Source organism: Chionomys nivalis, chromosome 13 (assembly GCF_950005125.1).
Source record: "Chionomys nivalis chromosome 13, mChiNiv1.1, whole genome shotgun sequence".
Lineage (NCBI taxonomy): Eukaryota > Metazoa > Chordata > Mammalia > Rodentia > Cricetidae > Chionomys > Chionomys nivalis.
Genome location: NC_080098.1, coordinates 58,663,781 through 58,686,339, shown reverse-complemented (window position 1 = coordinate 58,686,339; position 22,559 = coordinate 58,663,781). Strand labels below are relative to the sequence as shown.

Below are 22,559 nucleotides of genomic sequence, written 5' to 3'. Positions count from 1 at the left end.
CACATCAGATTGCTGGAAGGCTGAGGATTGTGATCTGAGGATCATTTACGAGATGTCCTGGGAGATTCTCACGTGACACTGACCTGAGACCACTTTTCTTTCTAGAAAGTCTTAGACTTTTTTTTTGATTTATTTGATCATCATGCTTTCACCGAGGGCAGGGCCTAGTCTTCTCTGTGCCGATTACATAGGTTTTTTTTTTTTTTTTTTTTGGAAAGGGTCTCACTGTGAAGCTCTAAAAATCACACAATCTTGCCAAGACATTATTCCTCTTCCTATACTAAACCCAGAATTATATACACAAGAATCCATACACTAAAAGTCTCTTGGCATTTTAGTGACAGAGTTAGTTTATGCTAATGGATGAGTGCCACTTTCTAATAAGACAGTTAGTAGAACAGCAGTTAGTAGAGGCTGGAAGGATGGGAAATGGAATGGGAGGTGCTATTCCTTAATGGGCACAGAACTTCAATTTTGCATAAGGAAGGATTCCAGAGAAAGATTGGGATGTGGGGATGATTGGTTAATGTGCTGAGCTATGCACATATACTGGTTAAGATGCCAACTTCAACATTATCCGTGAGTAACCACAGTAATTTTTTTTTTAAACTTGAAAAATAAAAAGAATTTTCTTTCTTTTTTGGAGTCAATAGCTCTTTGGAATCTAGTGCTTTCCAGGCCTGTTTGTAAAAATCTACTTAAAATAAACAAACACAACAACAACAAAACAAAACCAGAAAACAGTGGAGTCTCATGCATTGACGGCTAGCCTTGAGTTCACTCTGTAGCCTACCTAGGATGACCTTAAACTTATGATCCTCTTGTCCTTGTCTCCTGACTAATGGGATTGCAGGATTGTACCACTACACTGCGTGTTATACAGTGCTGGGAATTGAACCTATGGCTTCATGGATGTTAGGTCAGCACTCCACCACCTGAGCTATACCCCAGCCCTCTGCTTTAGTTTTTTAATGGCTGCATGCTAACATTATGGAGTCAGGCAGAGAGTTATATCCTGAGATATCATTTGAAAGATGGAATATGGTAGGGGGGTTTGGGGGGGGGCGCCCTACCAGGTTAGGAAAGCTTAATATCCAGACTTCCTCTGCCGAGCATCTGTGAGCTCTTGGCACAGGAAGGCTTCCTGTTTTCAAGATAATGTTCTTAAATGGCTCCTAAAGAGTTTCTTGGCCACAACTAGTCCTCGAGAAGCAATGTTTTGATGATTGAACTATAAATGAATCAGAAACATATGCAGCGAATTTCCCTTGGGTTTGGCAAAGCACATGTTGGACGCAGTTCTGTCTGGGATACTTGAAAGATGGTTTCTAGTGTTTATTGGATCAAACGAAGCTTCACTTACCCAGATCCCTTTCAGGCTATGGCCAAGGGGAAGAAGACAGAGCTCTCAGAGCCTTTGTTCCTACGTTAGCAGATCTCTACATAAATGCAGGATGGATTTCACTGAAAAGCTCCGGTCCACTGAGTGTAGAAACATCTACTACGTTCCCACCTGCGCCGCTGTTTTGACTTTTTGAATTCATAAATGAAGGGCCTCAGACTTGGGTTATTTTGAAGAATGGAAGCTCCCCTTGGGTGAAGTCTTTTCGCCCTGCAGCGATTCTAGATTGAAGGTCTCCCTGCAGCTCCAGGCTTGCGCTCTGGAGAATGTTTGAAGACGGCGACAGCTCCAGAGACAGCACTTCCACGTGGCCAGAAATAATGGTCACCTTCTTAGACATATTCAAGGAGCATTTTAGGCAGAAAGAAACCTAAGACTCTGGCTTGAGTCTCCTTTATGTATTGTTAATTTGATGTTGAATCTAATAAATGGCCCTGAGCCATCTCGGATGGAATACCGTCTGTTTTATGACAGAGCTGTTTTATCCTCAGGCCCGAGTGTTGTGAAACTAGGTAAAGTGTTGGGGAATATCTTATTTCTTGTTATCTCAGAAAAATCTGTAAATAAAGCTCACCAATACAGACTTGGGACACCTGCAGAAAGATTGCAATCTTAAAAAATCAGAGGTCGTTGATGTCTGAGGAGAACTATAAATGGGAATCATGGCTTTCTATGCCAGGTTTTCCAAATCTAATAGACAAACAATGTAATCTCTCTTGGTTTCGTTTCTCTTGGTGAGCATGTCTGTAAGCAAACTGCACCTCTACTAACAGGAACCTAAGAAGGACTTAGAGATTAATTCTCAAAGACATGTATTATATTCTAGGAAACACTGAAATGTTAAATATTTTAAACGATATACTAACACACATGGCTCGGCATGTCCATTTTCTGCGAAAACCAAATAATTGTAACGATCCCTTTGCAATACAGAGTAGAAGAAAGAATGGGATGAAAAAGAGGAGGATGAAGAGGAAAAGGAAGACACCTAGAGGCCAGAAGAACAACATTCCTTTGGGGGAGAGGAAGTTGAATAAAATTGGCAGGTAGATAGAGAGATGCGTAGTAAAAGTGGAGGAAGGCAAGTGCTGGAAAAAGTGCAGCTGAAAACAAGAGACGGGGCTCAAGGCAGGGTGTGATCAGCATCACTGGCACTTCTTTAGCTCTAAAGCATCATATTGCAACGAAAACCTCCCTGGTTAGCGGCCTGAGGTTGCAATCCCTGTTCTCGTATTCATTTGCAGGGTGTCTGTGGGCATGTTGTTGTACTTTTGGAGTCTCAGTATCTCATCTACAAAACAGGAACCGCAGTCCCCCACCCTTGGACTGTGTCAGGATCAAACTAGATCATTCATAGGAGCGCCACAACTGCGCCTGTAAACGGCGAGTGCTCCTAACATACCTGATATTCTTGCTCTCAAACCTGAGCTCTTACCCTTGCTGTCTGAGTCTAGTGCCTTCCTTGCTGCAGCCTCGACCCGCAGACTCCCTGAATTCTAACAGTCAGGCTGCTCTATCACACTCTGGAAACTGTCTCCTTATGCAATCAGTGGCCACGTCCCATTGAACCTACTTCCTAAACCATCTCTAGTCTGTCTCCTCCCCTCCGTTCTTCACTGTAATTTCCAAATTAGGTCCTTTATCTTGTGATTAAAATGTACGCCCATTTCATCATGGCATTCTGGTCTGACACTGGGTTCATGTTAGCTATGTAGTCCTGAGTAATTTTTTCTTCTCCCCCAGTCTTAAACTGCTGTGTGGATGTGTGAAGGACAGAGGACCACCATAAATGTCAATCCTTCATGTGTAACATTATTATTATTATTATTTTAAAAACAGAATCTCTCATTGATCTGGAATTCTCCCAATAGGGTAGGCTGGCTGGCCTGTCAATCCCAGGGATGTGCCTATCTCCACCACTCCAGCACTGGGATTACAAGGGGGTACCAATGTTCTGGCTTTTTGTTGTTATTTTAAGATCTATTTATCTCATTGTATGTGTATGAATATTTTGCTTGCATGTATATCTACGACATGCATGCTGGTGAATATGGAGGTCAGAAGAGGGTGTTGGATCCCTGGAACTGGAGGTGAAGACGGACCAAACCAGGCTCCTCTGTAAGAGCAACAAGTGTCCTGATGGAGGAGGGTCATCTTTCTATCTGTTGCCTTCATTGGTTAATTAATAAAGAAACTGCTTGGCCTCTGATAGGGTAGAATTAAGATAGGTGGAGTAGACAGAACAGAATGCTGGGAGAAAGAAGCTGAGTCAGGGAGTTGCCATGATTCTCCCACTCCAGACAGACGCAGGTTAAGATCTTTCCTGGTAAGCCAGCTCGTGGTGCTACACAGAATATTAGAAATGGGTTAGATCAATATGTAAGAGCTAGCCGATAAGAGGCTGGAACTAATGGGCTAGGCAGTGTTCAAAAGAATACAATTTCCATGTAATTATTTTGGGGCATAAGCTATGCGGGCGGCCAGGTGCCAGGGACGCAGCCCCGCCGCTCATATTACAACAGTGTCCTTAACAACTGAGACAACTCTCCTGTCCCCTGTGCTGGATTTTTTTTTTTTACAAGGATTTTGGGATCAATCCAAGGCCCAAGTACAAGTACTTTGCTAGCTAAGATATTTTCTTGACTCCCTTACTTTAGCTCCCCATGTAGGGAAATAACTGGAGGACTTCCCTCCTTCACAGTTCTGTTCTATGGAGTCACTGTGAATGCTACTTAGTGAGTATTGAAGCATTACCCTTATGGACATGCAGAGTTAAATTTATGGTGGCACACGTTCCTGGACCCCCCAATACATACATATGTCTTATATGTATTCCTGTTTAAATACATATTCAACACACATTGTTGATTTGTCAGCATTGACCCCATAGTCACAGCCCACATGTGGGCTCATGTAACTCATGCCTTGAATAGTGCTGATGAACATGTGTGTGTGTGTGTGTGTGATACTTGACACAGTACAACCTGCCTGTAGTCAGGAGCTCTACATGGCTGCGGGGTGCTTCAATATTGTAACAGTCGAGGTCATTGCAAACAGCAACAGCATCAACAAAGTCAGCAAGGTATGACAATTAGTATACCTCAAAATGCACACGGACAGGACGGGAGCCTAAATAGAGTGTCACCTTACTCAGCTCCAGCTTGAATTTCCAGCGCCCAGCGCACTCCCATGAATGAGTGCGCAAGCGCCTGGAGAACTGATTTGGTTTATAAACACTCCACTCTAGGAAGTAGGTGAAACAGCACAAACAGAACCCATGGAAAAGCAGTATCAGCTGCCTTGGTCGTAGCTGGTGGGTTTGAGGCACAGTTCAAGCCAGATAAACTAAGCATCTGTTGTGCAGATCTGGCCTTGTGCTTGCTGTCGTTAATGACCACTATCTGCCTCTCTCTATTTGTGCCACCCTACAAATAGCTAGAAGAGATCACCATGTCATTTCCAGGATTGCCATTCAAGTTTTTCCAAGGCATCTCACCACAGGACACTTTCTTCCTCCCTGCCCCTCCTCCACCACCAACAAAGCTGACTTGGCCCCTGGGCTTGTGCACCCCTAGGTAAGTCCTCTAGAAATCTGCTTCCTGCTCCTCTCCAGCCTTTGTTGGGGTGTCCCATCCATTCTCCTCTTGGCCCCCTCTGCTTATTCACCCTCTATGGAAATAGAGCTCCCCAGCTCTCCAGATGCTTCTGTGAGAAATAATTCGACAGGCTTTTCTAGGTAGGATTACCCCCTCCCTCTTCTCCACCTTGATAACCCCCCTCTTCTGTTCTCATGGAAGCTGTCATTTTCTGCATTTTGTTAAAACTCTTATGCACATGATTTATTTCTCTGAAAAGGTATGGGATGGTGTGATTCATCTTTTCATACGTTGTGAAACTCTTAGTACAATGCCTTGCCCTTAGTACAGTAGATGATAAATGCTTGCTGATTAAACTCCATAACAACAACAACAGCCCCCACACAGCGCTCAGCTTTCCCTTTGTGGAAGAAGACATGATATTATAAAGCACATTTTGGTTTGAGAGATTCTACATACGAATCAACCAAAAAACTAGAAGTGTTTCCAATTTATCACAAAAGCCAAAACGCCCACACTGGTTGTAAAGATGGGAACTTGCTCCCAAATGCATATTCTTACCATTTTCAGTACCAGAACATTTTTGGGGGGTAAGTCATGAACCTTCAAATCAGGGCTAAGCAGTTCAGACAACAACGTATTGTAAATTACATCACACTTTTTTTCCGACAATCTCATTCTAGTAGCCAAAATGAGCACTCAATACCTTTGGTGGATTTGCTTCCAGAAAGCTTGAAGCTTGGGGCAAACCGAAGCCATAACACATTATCTGCCCTGGCTCTTCAGAGGAGTCCAGAGAAAGGAGCCTGGTGCAGTGTGTTCTTGACTTGCTGGGAATCGGTCATGACTGTAACACCCAGGGAATGACCTTTCTATCTAAAGCATTCGAGGGATACCTCCCATGCATGGCTATTGGATGGGCATCTGTCTGTGTGGGTGCACATATGTGTAGGTGCATGAACACATGTATGTGTGTGTGAGTGTCATTCCCTAGGTGCCATTTATGCTGTCTTTTCGGCTGAAGATCACTGAATAGGCTGACCAACAAGCCCCAGGTATCCTCCTGCCTCTGTCTCCTCAGTTCTGGGATTACAACTACACATCACCACATCTGGGTTTTTACATGGGTTCCGGCATGGAACTCAGGTCCTCGTGTTTGTATGGTAAGCCCTTCACTAACTCACCTCTCTCTGCTCTCATGAATAGTCTTAACGAAGGACATGATGGGATGTGGTACACACCACTCAATATGGACTCCTTTGCTTTTCTTAATGCAATTTTTCATCGCCAGCAGCAGTTAACTCAAAGGAAAACCAATGCATGTCTTGTCTGTGTAACCCCTCCCCCCTCCACCACCCACACTTTAGCTCAAATTTTCTTGTTTAGATAGAGCATTCATACTGCCAGCTGCGAACTGGAGTACGCCCCACCTAACTGCTGTACAAACGCGCCTGCTAAAGGTGCAGAAGCCTCCTCCCTGCTAGTGCAGGGTGGAGAGGAGGGGTGTGCACTCTCGCCCTCACCTGCGCACACCTGAATCACACACTCCATCTGCTACTCTTTTCTGGTTTGTGCCTTTCTGGGTCAGCACATTTGCAACAGCTGTCAGTGCCCGTGCTTGCCATCACACTGAGAACTTTCGAAATCAGTTTCTGTGAAATCAAAGAGAGAAAAGTTCGAGAGGATATGATCTGCAAATACCATGTTCACATCATTTTCCACTTTACTCCCAAGTTCTGTCTCTGCATTGATGTGCGTGAGTGCACGTGAGAATATGTGTGTCTGTTTCAAGGGGCTATGTCACTATTCATGAAGGATGGGAAGAGAGAGGGCTGGGGGCTGACTATAGGAAGGGTGTGAGCATATATCGTCATTTAAATCATATTCTGAACCTGGATGAAAGTATCAATTTTCAACTTCCTTTGTGAGGCAGAGGAGTGAAAGAAAGTGGGATGTTGTCCAGAGAAGTGCCAACATCCTTTGGACCTCGAGAGGCCATCTGATCAAGATGGCATCTTCCCTCCTGGAGAGCCAGCTATTCTTGCTGAGATACAGCCTTGTTAAGGATAACCTATTCAGTTCCTTGACAGAACACCTAGTGGGAGTCAATGAAACAAGGCCCTTGCTTTCCCACCTAGTACAATACCTCAGGAAGTCAAGCTTCTCTTCAAGCTTGCTTGACCCAGGTGACCTGAGGTTGTATCTGCAGGTCAGCCTGTGACCAACTGAAGAAGGTACCGTTTTTCCTTAGAGAAATGCTAGGTTCCTAACTGATCTCACTAGCTCTAGAAACAAGGATGCTACATTAAAAAAAAAAATCCTTAACTGAATAGCTGTCGATTCATATTGAAACCCTGACCTTCAGCGGTGACTCCACTTGGAGAGCTGGCCTTAGAAGAGATGACTCAGGTGGCATGTGAGCTACAAGGGAGGGCTTCACCCAGTGTGTCCTCATAAGAAGAGATCAGAACATAAACAATACATAGACCAAAGAACAATCACACCCAGTGAAAAGACAGCAGTCTGTAACCCAAGGGCAGAGGCCTCAGGGAAAACCTTGTCAGCCCCTTGATCTCAGACTTCCTAGTCTACAGAGCTGTGAGTTCCTTTTGTGACGGCTACCCAGCCGGCAGCATTTTGTCGTGGCAGCAGCCCTAGCCAACTGACATAACACCTGCTGGTTATTTGCAAGTTAGAGATTAGTTGAAATTATTTTCCTTTTTTTTTTAAATAAGAAAATTTGTTTTTTACTAATACATATATTCCTTTTGGCTTGACATTTTTTAACGCTAAATAATTTTTTTTTTGTTTCTTTTGGCTAGATTCATGAGGAATACTGTAGGTTTCTATCTCCTTAGCTTTTTGCTTGTTTGTTTTGCATATATAGATATATGTGTGTGTATGTGTGTTTGTGTACTCACATGTATGTGGCTGCATATGTGTGTGGATGCATATGTGCACGCTTGTGAGTGTGTGTGCACACGCGTGTGCATGTATGTATGTGGAGGCCCAATGTGTGTGTGTATTCACATGTATGTGGTTACACATGTGTGTGGCTGCATATGTGCATGCTCGTGAATGTGTGTGTGCGTGCGCACATGTGCATATATGTATGTGGAGGTCCAAGTGTGTGTGTGTGTGTACATGCGTGCGTGTGTATGCATATGCATATGGAGGGCCAATACTGATGACCCTCTCCCTTATTTACTGAGGTAGGGTCTCTGGTTGAACCCGGAGTTCACTATTTTAGCTATTTTAGTTCACTATTCTAGTTTGGCTAGCTAGCTTACTCCAGGGAGTCCCTAGGTCCTTCCTTGTGCTGCAATTACAGGCAGGCAACATAATCACCTGGCCTTTACTAGGGTTCTGGTGATGAGAACTCTAACCCTCACCTCACATAGCAACCACTTTCCTGGCTGCCTCAGGTCCCCAGTCCATCTCTTAAGTTTTGACAGAGACTTTCATTGGTTTCTTTCCAGTACCTTGGGGGAAAGGTAGAAATTGCTATTTATCATTTTGTAACTGAGGAAATAAGATCCAACTAAACAATTTATGTATTCAGGGCACAAGCTAAGCTTGTCCCTTCCTTTCATTTCCTGAGCTGCTTTTCCCACACGTTGCCCCTTCGCCTTTCCTCCCAGCACCATGACATGGTCACGTCTAGGGTGTTTTTTAATTATCAACATGTACTTCCGTTTTCTAGAAAGTGTGATCTCATTTTCCCCTGCAGTTTGGTTGGGTTGTTTGTCCCGTTTCTCTTGAATGTTGACATTATCTTGTGGGTTTCCTAGGAAAGGAGGCCCTGTGCAGTTCTTCACCACTGCTTCCTCAAGACAACCCCCAAAAGGAAGCTGTACCCATTTAATGATGTCCTGGGAAGCTGGAAGCTAGGCATCTGCATGCTTTTACCTTTTAGCCTGAAACCGTGGATTCCAAACTTCGCAGTATGCTAAACATCAAGGAATGCAAAAGGAGGGCCTTGGTCACCTTTAGATTAATCGTAAGGTGGTCTTAGAACCTTGGGAACATAGTCAAGGACCACGGTGGCCCTTCTACTCTAGTGGGATTAAAATCCCCAGGACTCCTAACTCCAGTTGATTCAGGGTGAGACAAAGGTAGAGGCAAAATCAAATAGGCTGTAACATCAAATGGGCCGTATGTTGGACTTAACGTAGACAAGGGCTGCCTTTGAGGGGTTACTCTAGCAGTTGGATCAGTAGGGTGGTATTTCCCAGTTAGGAGCGCTCAGGGACATCTGGAGGCCAATAATGCTCACCAGGTGCTGCCATTGGCACCCTGGGTGGCTTAAACCAAATCATGCCCAAAGCATGGGGACAAAGATGCTTTCTTCTATTCAGGATAGACAAGTTAGTGAATTCATTCCAAAGCCTGTCGAGGATCAGAGATGCTAGGATAAGGGCTCACACATACTTTCTATTGTCTGGTACATGAACGAACATGAATGGCCTTTAGTTCGGTTTTCCCCTAAATATGCTGCGGTCACTAAATGCTGTCAAGGAGACCAATGAGAACAGTAGGTGGTTTAAGGTGCTGCGATTCCCTAAGTTGTGTGGCTTTATCCGTGCGACACTTCCTTACTTTCAATGCAACTGGCTATCACCCACTTTCATAGATGAGAAAAGTCTTATAAAGGCCAAGAAACCTGCTCCACGTTTGCTCACTAAACTGATGGCACTTTAACACAACTCAACCCAGCTTCAAAACCTATTGGTCGAAGCAAAGCGCCTGTGTTCCCCTAAGAACTCAATTTTCAAAATCTGTTCTATGTCACCTCTTCTGACATATCCCATAAAGTACTGAAATACCCGGTAAGGGACAGGACCTGGTATCCACAAGAACTTCCCAGAATGCCCCTGTACTGAAAGTAATACGGAAGTTCTCTGTACAACTGTGAGCCCAAGTTGTTGGCATAGGAAATGTGGGCACCCAAACCTAGGCATATCATCAGATTGTAGGGAATCAGAGTGCCAAGCAATGTGCCCAAGACTAAGTGGTTCAAAGTCACATGCTCAATGGTGTCTGGAGGCCATCTTTAAGAATCTCAGTTTTCTGTGCATACTCAAAGGGCATAAATAAGGGTCTTTAGCTCATTTCAATTGATAGAAATCCAAACAAAGGGATCTCAATTATTTAAACAAGGTTTTCCCGAGGGACCACTACGGTCTTTATTAGGTGGCCCCTGAGCTGTTATTATATTTATCATAAATATTTATAATAACCATCTATATTTCAAATGTATATTTTAATGTAAAAGCTCAGGACATCTTTGGCTTTCTTCTTTAATTTTATCTGTTTGTGTATCAGGATAAATGGGGTGTTTGGCACCCAGGAAAGAGAAAATGACAGAAATTTATGACAAGGCTTTTGAATTTTCAAATGTGGTCCTGGAGACGTAAGAACCACTGAGAAGACATTTCTAACTGAATAGTATAAGAGCCTGTCACTTAAGAACTGTACCACTTTTAAGGGTTGTTTCAATTCAACACATTCACCTCCCCCAATCTGCCCAAATTTGGAGGTAAGGTAAGAAAGGATAAGATACAGCAAAAACTTGAATATCTCTTTATAGTCAGTATTTTTAAAAACATTTTCCCTTCTGGTTTTAATATCACCATGTTTCATTTAGCATACTTCATGTGGCTAGAGAAGAATAACGATTAGAAACCAGCTCTTGTAATGCATGACTAGTCTATATATTTGCGTCTCTAGAAGTCTGCGCTCATACAGTCTACTAAAGCAATTCTTACTCCAAGTGAGCAGGTGAACAGGTTCCCTGTAATTCACATCCCCTTGCAGCAAACCTTACAATGCCAGGGCCTCCCAACCCAGCCCTTGTTTTTACTTTCCATTTTCAAGTCATCTTTCCTTTGCATCCACAACTTCCCCTAAGTCTGCCTCCCGCGAGGAACTGCTTCTGATTTCGGGTTCTGCCTTTCCTGTGTCTTTAGGTCAGAAACTTCCCAAGGCTCCCAGGAGCCTGCTTTAGCAAGCAGCCAGTGCTCCAGCGCCTCCACTGCAGTGAAGTCTGCAAGAGGATCTCCTGGGTCTACAGAACATCTCCAGATCTGGACCTGTCCTCGGGGATAGACTACATGATAATTCAGGGACATCCTAGGAACTGAACTCGAAGATTTTAAAAACCAAACCAATTGATGCTGGCAGTTCCCCAAAGGGGGAAAAAAATCCTCTGAATCATGCAAAGAGTAAAGCCAATACAAAAAAAAAAAAAAAAGCACCTAAGAAACCCACAAGAGCACCAAAATGATTCCAGATTCGGGCGCCTACCTTAAAGACCGCCCAGATCTCTGGGCTCACGCAGGCATCCACACAGGGTCTGGTCTCTGGTTCCTCAACAGCTGTGCTCTCTCAGAGTGAGCGACAATCTCCCCCCAGGGCTGGGCTCTGCAAACACACATGCTACACACACATCCTTGCGGTGCCAGGCAGCCCCTTCGTCCCCCTTCCCGGCGTTGCCAGAGCCTGGCCGCTGACCAGCTTCCTCGCGGAGAAGTTGGGGGACCGATCCAACTCACCCGGCAGAAGGCATCCAGGCGGCAGGGGGCCACTGTATCTCCCTTTCAAAGCTCAGATACCCTCCCGAGCCTCTTTAGAATCCCAGAACAGCCCGCAGACAGATCCCATCTTCCTGGGCGGGACCACCCAAACCCTTCCCGGCGGTCGGTGTGTTCCCCCCCCACCGTCCACCCCCGAAACCAGACGCAGTCACGTCACTTCGTACCTTTACAGAGTCCGGGGTCTCCAAGGGGTACGGTTTCTCCCACGAATTGGGAGGCCACCGGTTTTGGAAGCAAGGGACATTTCGAAGTGAAACAGAAAGTAGCCTGGGGACCCAACCCAGACCCTGGACCTGCACTTGACTGCCCCCAAGCTCTGTGAGTCTTTAGACTCAGCCGGCAGCTCCACTGGCTCAGCTTGGGAGGATCCCAAGGACTCAGCCATGGAGAAGTCTGGAACTCACAGCCACCGCCTGAGCTGCTGCTCCTCCACCCTCTTTTCTGAGTATTTGTTGAGCTTTTAAATATGCAGTTTGTCTCCTACAGGGAATTAGCAATCCCATCACCTGACTCTCCTGGCTCCATTATATAATTTAAACTGATCCAGGAACAACACCCCCCCACACACCATAAGTCCCCAGGGAGAGCATCTATACCCCAGAGTGGGAAGGCACTCAAAACACAAAACAAAGACAATTAACATTTCCAGAATTTTCATTTGGGGACTGACTTTCTGCAGACTGCTTTTGTTTTTCTCTGGTTTGATTCCTGGGTGCAGGAACTCCTAAATGATAACTCTGGGTTGGGGCAAGCTTGGATTTCTCACGATGTAACTACAGTAGCTTTCTTGAGATTAGGTATTGAACGATTTCAGACGGCATCTGAACCTAGAGTTGAAAAGCCTCAGATGGCTTTATAAGACACACTATTTCTAAAGCCCGCAGTGTTTATTGCTGCTGTCACATTTCTAAGTTCTAGGAGTCAAAAGGGTAGTTGAACCCGGGGGAGGGGGCTGTCTTTAGCCATCCCCCCTCAACCTAATCTGCCTACACTCTCCCCCAACCAACAACCGTGTAATGACCAAGTAAGAGGTGCTAGCTTGCTACAGAATATGAAACCTTCAGCTTCCACCCCCAACCATATCACAATCCCCAAGGCCAAATGGCCAGTCTTGAAGCCACCACACTCCAGCGTGAAGGGAGTGTGACTCATTTTATTCTGCTCCAATGTCCCCTATTTATGTCTACCTTCTCTTGCCAAATGATGCCTGCTGAGCGGCCACTGAGAGCTGGCTGTGAATGGAGAGGCTCTTTGCAGAATGGGGATGAAATTACACAGACATATCACGATGACCAGATTTGCAAAACCCTAGCCAGTTTGTCTGTTTCACAAGATGATTTGTATGCAAAGTGGCTTCTGGTCCCTCCAGTCTGCAAGTTAACTGGGTCTTGTTGTAAGATGTGGGATGGACTGGAAAAGGATCATTGCTGTCTTTGGGAACAGACACTAACTCAATGCTTTTGTGTTTCCCGTTCCCTATCCCCCACGTCTTCCATGGGAAACTGATCCGATGACCAACATTAAAGAGAACATCAGTAGAGGGATGGTGTGCTTTTAAAGTCACCTTGGACTTTGTTAACTCTCTACCCATCCATCCCTCTGCAGTGAACCGGGAGGAATCACACTGCCTTTTCTAGAGTCGGAGAAGCCATCTTCGACACAGCAGGAATTAGCAGTCAGGTCTATGTTCCCTGCTCTGGCTTGCAAAGACCCAGGTGTGTGAGGAAAATCTAAGTAGAGTGACTGATGGGTGTTTGTGCCTCCCCCTGCAGGTGTAGTAAATACCAAGTCACCTGTTGTGACAGTGGCTGCAGTTACTATTTCCTTAACAGGGATAAGGACACATTGGGAGGTATTAGCAAATACCGGGTAATTGGACCTTCATAATGGACAAGGGACAATAATGGAAAACGTTGATTATCTAAGTAGAATTTCATAGATCAACATTCATCAATAGAAATATGATAGGGATCATGTATATAATCTTAAAATTTATAGTAGCCACATCTAAAAAAACTAGTGAAATTATTTTTAGAATATATTCAAAGAATCATTTTCACATGTAGTTAATATAAACAGTAGGCTATTATGTATTCTTTTTTCTATTTCAGACTTCTAATTTGTATTTTACACTTATATCACATTCAGGAATAGTCACATTTGAAGCCCTCAATAATCACATACAATGGTTACCACAGCTTAGCCCTGGATTATATTTAACTGTCATGGGGTAGGAATTCATTCTTTGGTAACATATTCATCTATATTGGCTAGAAATTTTAGAAGAAGAGTTTGTTGGCCAGCAAGATGACTCCGTGGGTAAAGGAGCTTGCTGCCAGCCTGATGGGTTATGCTCTCTGGGACCCGTATGATGGAAGGAGAGAACTGACCCTCCCAAATTAATTCTGATCATTTATGTACATCGGCATGTGCACCCATATAACAAATGCAATAAAATAAATAAATAAATAGAAAAGTGTTTTGTATTCACTTCGTTCTAGCCCCGTGGTGTCACTCAAATAGCATTTTCTTAAGTGGAACAGGAAAATATCTAATAAATTTGAAACTGAGATAATTCCAAAGACTTAATTTCTTTCGTGCTACCAGGAAAGTATGAAAAGTAAAGAAAATAAATCTTGGTTCTAAAAAGTTTCCTTTTTGGGTTATCTGTACTGTTTAAGTCAGCATCCCCAGTGTCACATGTGACCCTATGCCAGCATCCCCAGTGTCACATGTGACCCTATGTCAGCATCCCCGCTGTCACATGTGACCCTATGTCAGCATCCCCGGTGTCACATGTGACCCTATGTCAGCATCCCCGGTGTCACATGTCACCCTATGCCAGCATCCCCATTGTCACATGTGACCTATGTATGCCCTATATACCTTTCTCCTCTCTGTCCACTTCCTGAAGTCTCTGAAATAAATCATCCAATCTTATTAAATCCACTGGTCCACTTCTAAGTCACAGGGTCTTGGCTATAACCCAGGCCTTGTCGAGAACCCATGCCTTGTCTTCAGGCCTCTGAAGATCTTCATTTTCCACTTTGCCTTCACCGTGTGTAAGCACTGAATTCAGGCATTATGTCATATAACTTCTCAGTTTAAAGACTTCAATAGAAAACTATTCCCTTTTAGATAAAATCCCTACTGCCTCATGTGATACATTAGATAATTTTAAATTAGTTTTAGGGACTTTTCTGCCTTGCCTCATTGCTTCAATTCCTTGATTCTGTTTTGTCTATGTTTTAAACGGTGACATGACCCTATGCCAGCATCCCCAGTGTCACATGTGACCCTATGTCAGCATCCCCGGTGTCACTCTGTGCTGTTGCTTAAAGTCAGATTTCTCTGCCTGGAATATCCATCCTTAAAAATGCCAACTCCTCACCAAATATCACTCTTCTAAGGGTTGCTCATCCATTGACAACACAGTCCTCCCATCTACGTCCCCACACCACCTAGAAACAGATAAAGCATAGTCACACACAGCAATGCGCATCATTCCAGCACTCGGAATGAAGATACAGGATTACAGCTTGAGGCCAGTCTGTGATATACAGTAAGATCCAGCCTAAAAAAAAATAGAGTTTTTTTTATATATTATAAGAGTTGTCTCAATCTCACATAATCATATGATAATGACCTCTTCAGGTCGAGAAACCATGTACCATTTATTTTTGAAGTCACCTTGGGACACAAAATTATCTTCATGAGCAACATGACTAATACCGCCTGAGGGATTAAAATATCCTCATTCCCAGTTCTTCTGCCAATTGCTCGACACATCACCCAGCCATCATCACTGTGTTCACTATTATATATCAGTGCTACCAGCGCTTAGCATCAGATACTGTCTTGGGCATTCTGGGCATCTCACTTAATTCCAACAACAACAAATCAATACGGCAGTGACTTACTCCAGTTTCTAATAGATGAGATATCTTTAACTCATTTATTTTCTTTGAATAAGTATATTAAGGTCATTCTTATGAACCCTGCTTAGTATTAACTGGTGAACTATTACAGCTGCAACATACATGGCATTGTATTTTCACATGGTAACTTATTTAACAACAGCTTAATACCTGGGGGTTCTATATTTTCTGTGTTTCTAGTTTGTTTTTTTTAGGCCTCAAATTCTCAGGTAGCTGGGGCAAAAGGAGACATACTTTGATAGTGTTTTGTGTGGAGAAAGTACTTGGTGGCCTGTGACATTCCAGACATGACCCTTAGTGTCATTGTTTTATGTGTTTATTTGTTTTCCTTTATTCTGGCTCTCCAGTAGTTTCTTTTATACTTTAGAACAGTAGTTCTTCCTAATGCTGTGAGGTGCTGTGGGAACTCCTTCAGCTAAAAACCTTTAAGATACTGGCCCACTTTGGGCGTGGTCTCATGTGCTATAAATGCAGACAAAAAGCGTGCACAGGCCTCTTGGCTGCTGGATTCAATTCTAGTTCCCAGGGCACTCAGAAGACTGCGGATCGCTACCCCTTCTGTGAGTTTATCCCCAAATAAATAAACCTTTGTGATACTCCCTTCTGGGCTATTGTGGAAGGAACTCTTTTGTACGCCAATAGCGACCCTTATTAAAAACAACAGTTCCTCATGTTGTGGTGACCTTCGGCCATAAAATTATTTTTGTAGCTACTTGATAACTGTAGCTTTGCTATTATTATGAGTGGTTATATAAATATTTTTTGAGATAACAGTTTTCTGAAGGTGTCCCAACCCACAGGTTGAGAACCACTGCTCTAGTCTATTGGTGCTTCAACCAGTAGAAGACTCATCCCGTGTGCAAAGAGAAGTCTCACTCATTGTTGTCATGACATAATTGTGGAGGACCACTGAACACGTGACGCCAGTGTGAACCCTAATATAAACTGTGGCCCGGGGTGTGACAGTGAAGGTAATCTGATATAATAAATGCAGCATTCAAATGCTGCCAATGAGCAAAGCTGTGTGCTGTGAACATGGAACAACCATTAAACCTTCCTCCCGGTTTTGTTGTGAATCAAAAATTGTTTTTAAAATTGTCTATTTTAAAGCTAGGGACCTTAGAATGTCTTGTCTCCAAGCATTTTATTCCAAGTTAATTCCCTCCTGCATGTCTGTTACTCAACTGTTTACTGTTTTCTATGCTTTGTTTCCACAAATGAAACTAAACCATATGAATGGCCGTGCCTGGCTGCAGGCTGAATAAATTCTTCTCAAAGTGAAATAAGTAGAAAATCCACTTGTGTCACAGAGTAAACACATCTTGACCTACATAGACAGTGCAACAGACTTGATACCAGCGTAAGAAGGTGTCAGTGGCATTTCTGAGGGACTTGGGAGTCTGGGCTCAGGCTTGGACGCATGGCTCTGTGAGGGGTTAAAGAAACAGGAGATTCTTGTAGGGGTGGGGTCTGTGAGCTCTTGGTGGGATAACTGACTGCCATGTCTTTGCATAGAAAATAGTCTTTCTTAAGACCAAGAGCTGTTAGACCATTATGAAGCATCGGGGATTGAGTCGGGGAGTCTGTAGGGTGCGGAGGGCATGAACTCTTCTTCTCCTATGTTCCCCCATCTTCTTTCTCCTCTTCTGACCTCTGACACCCATGCAGGTGGTGAGCTGGCTGCTGTCCACTGCCTGTTTTCCTCTCTTCTTTTCTTTTTCTCTTCTGACTTCCTTTCCCTCCTCTCTCTGCCCATCGTTTCTTTTTTCCTCCACTCTTCCCGTTTATTACGTTTAATGTGAGTCAGTTTTGTGCCTTGCTATTCTTGGCCAACCCTGTAAGATGCTCTGCCTGGAGATCTTCTTGCCAAAGCTCTAGTAAGCTTACCGGGCTTCTAAACTTAGATTAGTTTGTTTTTGCTTCATTGTGGAAAGTCTGCAATTTTATAAACAAGAACAGTCTGAGACCAAAAGACTCTTGTTTGGAGCAAAGGGGGCTGTGTCTTAAGGCTTCCCAGAATGAAGGTAGATCCTGACAGGAACATGATCTGAGGGCTCCAGAATAATCCATAACACAGTAGTTATTACCTCGCTCCCTGCCAAGTCGGTGCCACTGCCAATCTCAGAAGCCATTTTTCACACTGCTTCCAGTCATCTCAGCACAAGGCAAGTGACAGTTTCACTTGGGGTGAGCAACAGGGAAAGGCGGCTTCCCACAGGGTGAGGCTGCTTCTGTTGCTCCCTTTCATTTTCTCTAAAGCACCATGTGGGATTGGTGTCATGACTTGGGTCCAGATAGGACTGAGACACGAGTCAGATGCCAGAGGAATATGAGTGGAATCAGAAACGGTTGCTAGAGCAGAATTGAGAGAGCTGGGATTGGATCCGAGCCATCCCACTCCATCACGCAGGTTATCTAGTCCAGTTTTAGTGAAGTAAGAAGAAAATCTGGCTTGATGCTCATAAAGCATCTACAGGGCATGGACCATGGCAGGTGCTGACTGCCCCAGCCAGCATGGCCCTGAGCCTCTTTCCTCTTGTTTCTGAAATGCAGACAGGATGAGGTCCCCAGTAAATGATAAATGTCACATCAGGGGTCTTCTAGTACATTTTCATGTGCAGACTATGTTTTCTAAAAGTGGACATGACAGACCCTGCTTGTCATCCCACATTTTCTAGAAGCTGGATGTTCTCCTCTCAAGTGACAGGAGCTGATTCTTTCCTCTTTGAATCCAGATGCGCTTGGAACTCTTCTTTGGCATCATTTCAGCTGGTGAATTCTAGGGACTGGAGAAATGAAAACTGACTCTCCCTCTAGAAGGTCAGGAGTTCAAGGTCATACTCAGCTTTATAGTGAGCTTGAAGCTGCCTAGCTTACAAGAGACCCTATCACAATCTCTCCTCTCTCTCTCTCTCCCTTCGTCCCTTCCTCCCTCCCTCCTTCCCCCCCCCCCCCGTGTGTGTGTGTAATAAGAAAACCTAATCACCAATCCAGCTTGATAAGTGTGGTTTTCTGATCACAGAAGACATCTCTCTTTACATTAAATCTCAGATTACTGTCAGTTTGAATGTGAAATTCTCCCCTGTGGGCTCATGTACTTGGACTTTCAGTCCCCAGCTTGTGATGATGTTTTAGGGGACTTTAAAACTTTATGGAAGTGGGGTCTAGCTGGAGGAAGTGCCTTTCTTGGAGGTGGACCTTGGGATTTTATAGCCCAGTCAACTTCCTGTTCTCTGTCTATTGGGAAGTCAGCAGGTGGTGTCATCTTGCTGCCACAGCCATCCCCACAGTGATAGACCATACCCTCAGACAGTGAGTCCAAATCAGCCCTTCCTCCCTTGTTTCTGTCACCATTTTGTCACAGCAAAGAAGAAAATCACTACCACAGTTGTCAAACCTCTTTGATTTACGAAGACATTAATATTAAACAGTCTTTAAAAGTTGTGTGTGAATGTATTAATATATAAGTAGTCTTTAAACTTGTCCTAAATAGTAAGATCATAGTCACTGTAGCCAAACTTCTTCCTGAATGCACACCTTATTTAGCTCACTCGACCTTATGGCTAGTTTGTGTCTAATCTGTCTGTAAAGGAATTACCCACGGCTCATCTCCTCCTGTAAACATCCCCAGATAAGAACAGTGCACTGGGCCACTTACCCTGTCTCCCCTTCCATTGAACACCTACGTTGGGAGGAGAGGGTCGATGCTGAAAGATACTGCCCTTAAGGTACAAAAGAGTGATAAATGTTGTGCAATTCCTAGGTGCTTCATTCTTTGACTTAGGGTTTGGAAATGGAATCAAATTTTTGACATTTTATCTTGTCCTTACAGTAATTCCTGGTCCCTGAATTCAGAATCCTTCAAATAAGTCTATTATATTTTATTTCTGAATGTTTTGGGTCTTACAGGCCAATAAGGAACCAGGCAAAAACTGTTCTAAAACAAAATTTAACATAATACCAGTTAGGAAATAGTCACTTATATCAGAGGGAAAAAGTCACAGGTACACACTAAGGAAGCATAGATGATGAACCTAGCCGAGATGGAAATATAATTTTCCCTATGTGTATCTTTCTAGGGAAAGCAATAGGGTCCAATGCTCAGGCCTTGGAATCACTTAGGACCAGCACTTACACCTTAGCTGTGAGGTCTCTGACAGGGTATCGTGGCCAAGAGGGAAGACAAACAATGCTTAGGCCTTAGGATTATGGCCAAGGTGAATGGATCATTATGTCAAACAGTAGGATCTTAACAACAACAACAACAACGACGAGAGAGAGAGAGAGAGAGAGAGAGAGAGAGTGAGAGAGAGAGAGCAATAATTGATCTTGAATGCTATTTGTCTCAGCAGCAGCTCACCCACCCTAATCCAATCACCATGAAGGGTTTTCTTAGCCGGGTCTTAGAGCCTCCTTCTTGTCTGTCTATGCTTCTTCTTCATAGATGCTCCATATCACAGCAATGCTCAGCCTTCATGCAAAGGCCACGATCATGAGGGATTGCTTTAATTGGTCCAGCTCATCCACTTCCGGTAATTCTTTTTTTAAAAAATATTTGTTTATTTATTATGTATACAATATTCTGTCTGTGTGTATGCCTGCAGGCCAGAAGAGGGCACCAGACTTTATTACAGATGGTTGTGAGCCACCATGTGGTTGCTGGGAATTGAACTCAGGACCTTTGGAAGAGCAGGCAATGCTCTTAACCTCTGAGCTATCTCTCCAGCCCCCAGTAATTCTTGATTATCTGAGTCATCATCTTAGACTGACCAAGCTGCTCTAAGTCTCTACTCACTGAAGATAGAGAACCAACCAGTTCTGAGATCACTCAGCCTGTCAGCTCAGCATCTCAATGGGGCAACAGAGGGCAATGTCAGCATTGGAGAAGATCAGGGCCATTGGAAACAGCACTCATGCTTAAGTGTTCACTCACAAATTTGACTGCATATTCATTTAGTCAGTCACTGGTTATTATCAACTTGACATGTATGTGCAGGCCCTGGTCATACTAGCATGAGTGAATTGGATATGGTTTCTGTTCTCATAACGTGAAGTAACTGTCATGCCAGATAATAGCCCTGGTATAAAGGAATCCTTTATTTATTCATTTATTTTAAAAGATTTATCTTGTTTTGTGTATATATATGTGTGTGTGTGTTGTGTATGTATGTGTCTGTGTGAGTGAGTTGGTGTGTGTGCATATGTATGTATATATGAATGTGTGTGCATGTATAAGTGTTTGTGTGCGTATGTATATGTATATGTTGGTGTATGTTTGTGTCTATATGTGTGTATATGTTTGTGTTTGCATGTGTCTATATGAGTGTATATGCCTTTGTGTGTGTCTTTGTGTGTTTCTGTGTATGTGTTATTTATGTGATTCTATATGTATATATATGTGTGAATGTGTGTGTATATTTGTGTGCATGTGATTAGGTGTGTGTGGGTTTATGTGTGCATATGCGTTTGTGTGTATATGTGTGTGCATGTGTTTGTGTTTGTGTGTGTGTGTACAGAGGCCAGAAAAGTTCATCAGAATGGTTGGAGCTGGAGTTAGAGGTATTTGTGAGCTGCTAGATTTGTGGGGGTGCTTTTTCCTTTCCCCTTCTCTGTGTACTTACTTCCTGAGCGTTGTCTTGTGTCTGGAGCCGTCTCTTGGTCTCATGCTTCTGTAGGCACCTATGATCCTCGAAGGTTCCTGTCTAGTTCCCCTTTACACCAGTTGCCTTTCCTCTGCTCTACATCCTTAGCCCTCACCAGAGCCATCACAATAACCTTACCGACTTTCCATTTGCAAAATGCTCATCTTTAACTTCCATTTTGCCAGAATCATCTTTCTAAAATAGGGCTTGCAGGTGAGATCCTTTCCATAGCTTGTATTTTCCATGAAGCACAATGTTTAAGTCATTCAGCACGATGCCGAACTCTTCCTGATCTCGTACTCCATCCCTGCTCATCTCTAACTGCATCTATGTTTAGTGCCAAATGTTCTGCTAGAAAAGTCTACTTAGCATTTTACACAATATTAATTCCCCGCCATCTATCTTCTCATCAGTCAAGATGCTTCTCTGTTTTCCTTTGTGATTCCCCCCAACGCGCGTTCCTTAGAATACCGCTCTTCTGCAATTGTCTGTCTTAGAAGGGAATCCCTGGGCAATGGTCCTGGGTAATGTCCTTGGGCATTCTGGCTTTCCAGCTTGTCGTCACACACTTCAGCAGTTCACATGCTCTGAGAAGTCCTGCAGCAAATGAGCTAGCACTTCTAGCCCAATGAACCCTAAACACCAGAACCTCTATTTTCTTGGAATCCCGGAATCTAATGACTACATTAGGAAATACTATCTATTAAAATCTTCTTCATTCATACTTTCTATTATTCATTGGCTTGACAAATATTTCCTTATCACCAAGACTGAGAGAACATTACCATCCTAAAGTCAGATAAACACAGTCCTAGCTATGGATCTATAGTTTTGACTGGATAGCAGACAAGTCAACAAACAGGGCTAAGAGATTGGTGAGTGGGGCACTGGTTGGGCGGGGCTTCCTGGAGGAAGTGGCTTCTTATAGAGACCCAAGGAGTGATGGGAATTACTATCTGGAAGTCAAGGGCAGAAAGAGAAAGTAACAAGGGCAGCATCCACAGCTTTTACTAGGGCACCGAGAACAGGAAGAGCGTGAAAACATCCTAGGGGCGTTGAAAGAAATAGAAGCACTGCACCGTGGGAGGCAGACTTCTTCCCTTGAGATTTCCAGCAGGGCAGGCTTATTTCTAAGTTCTCAGTAGTCCTCCCTTACAGGACTTTTCAGGAAGTTGCAATTTTCGGGAAGTTGAATTCCTTATCTCTCCTGTCTCTACTCTTGACTTCTCTTTTCTTCCCTGCCCCATCTTGCCTGCAAAGTGGATATACAAAAAAACTTTTGAGCACTGTAACATCCTGATCAGACACATTACTTTGGGGGGGACAACCAGTCTTTTGAAGCACAGAACCAAGCACTCCCATATCTAGCATTCTGGACAGAGTAA

The 22,559-nt window shown here is 43.7% G+C and overlaps 1 protein-coding gene across 8 annotated transcripts in view; it reads right to left on the bottom strand.

Moving 5' to 3' along the window:
- Positions 1-22,559, bottom strand: part of Phactr1 (phosphatase and actin regulator 1) — a 424,574-nt gene that overhangs the window by 239,015 nt on the left and 163,000 nt on the right. The window contains exon 1 of one of the 8 annotated variants that reach the window (XM_057786943.1): positions 11,759-12,030. The exons of 6 other annotated variants lie outside the window; for them this stretch is intronic. The gene's annotated coding sequence lies outside the window, so the exon portion shown is untranslated. Of the gene's footprint in view, positions 1-11,304; positions 11,372-11,758; positions 12,031-22,559 lie in introns of those variants that run through there. One more of the 8 variants, XM_057786942.1, reaches the window with a different exon arrangement.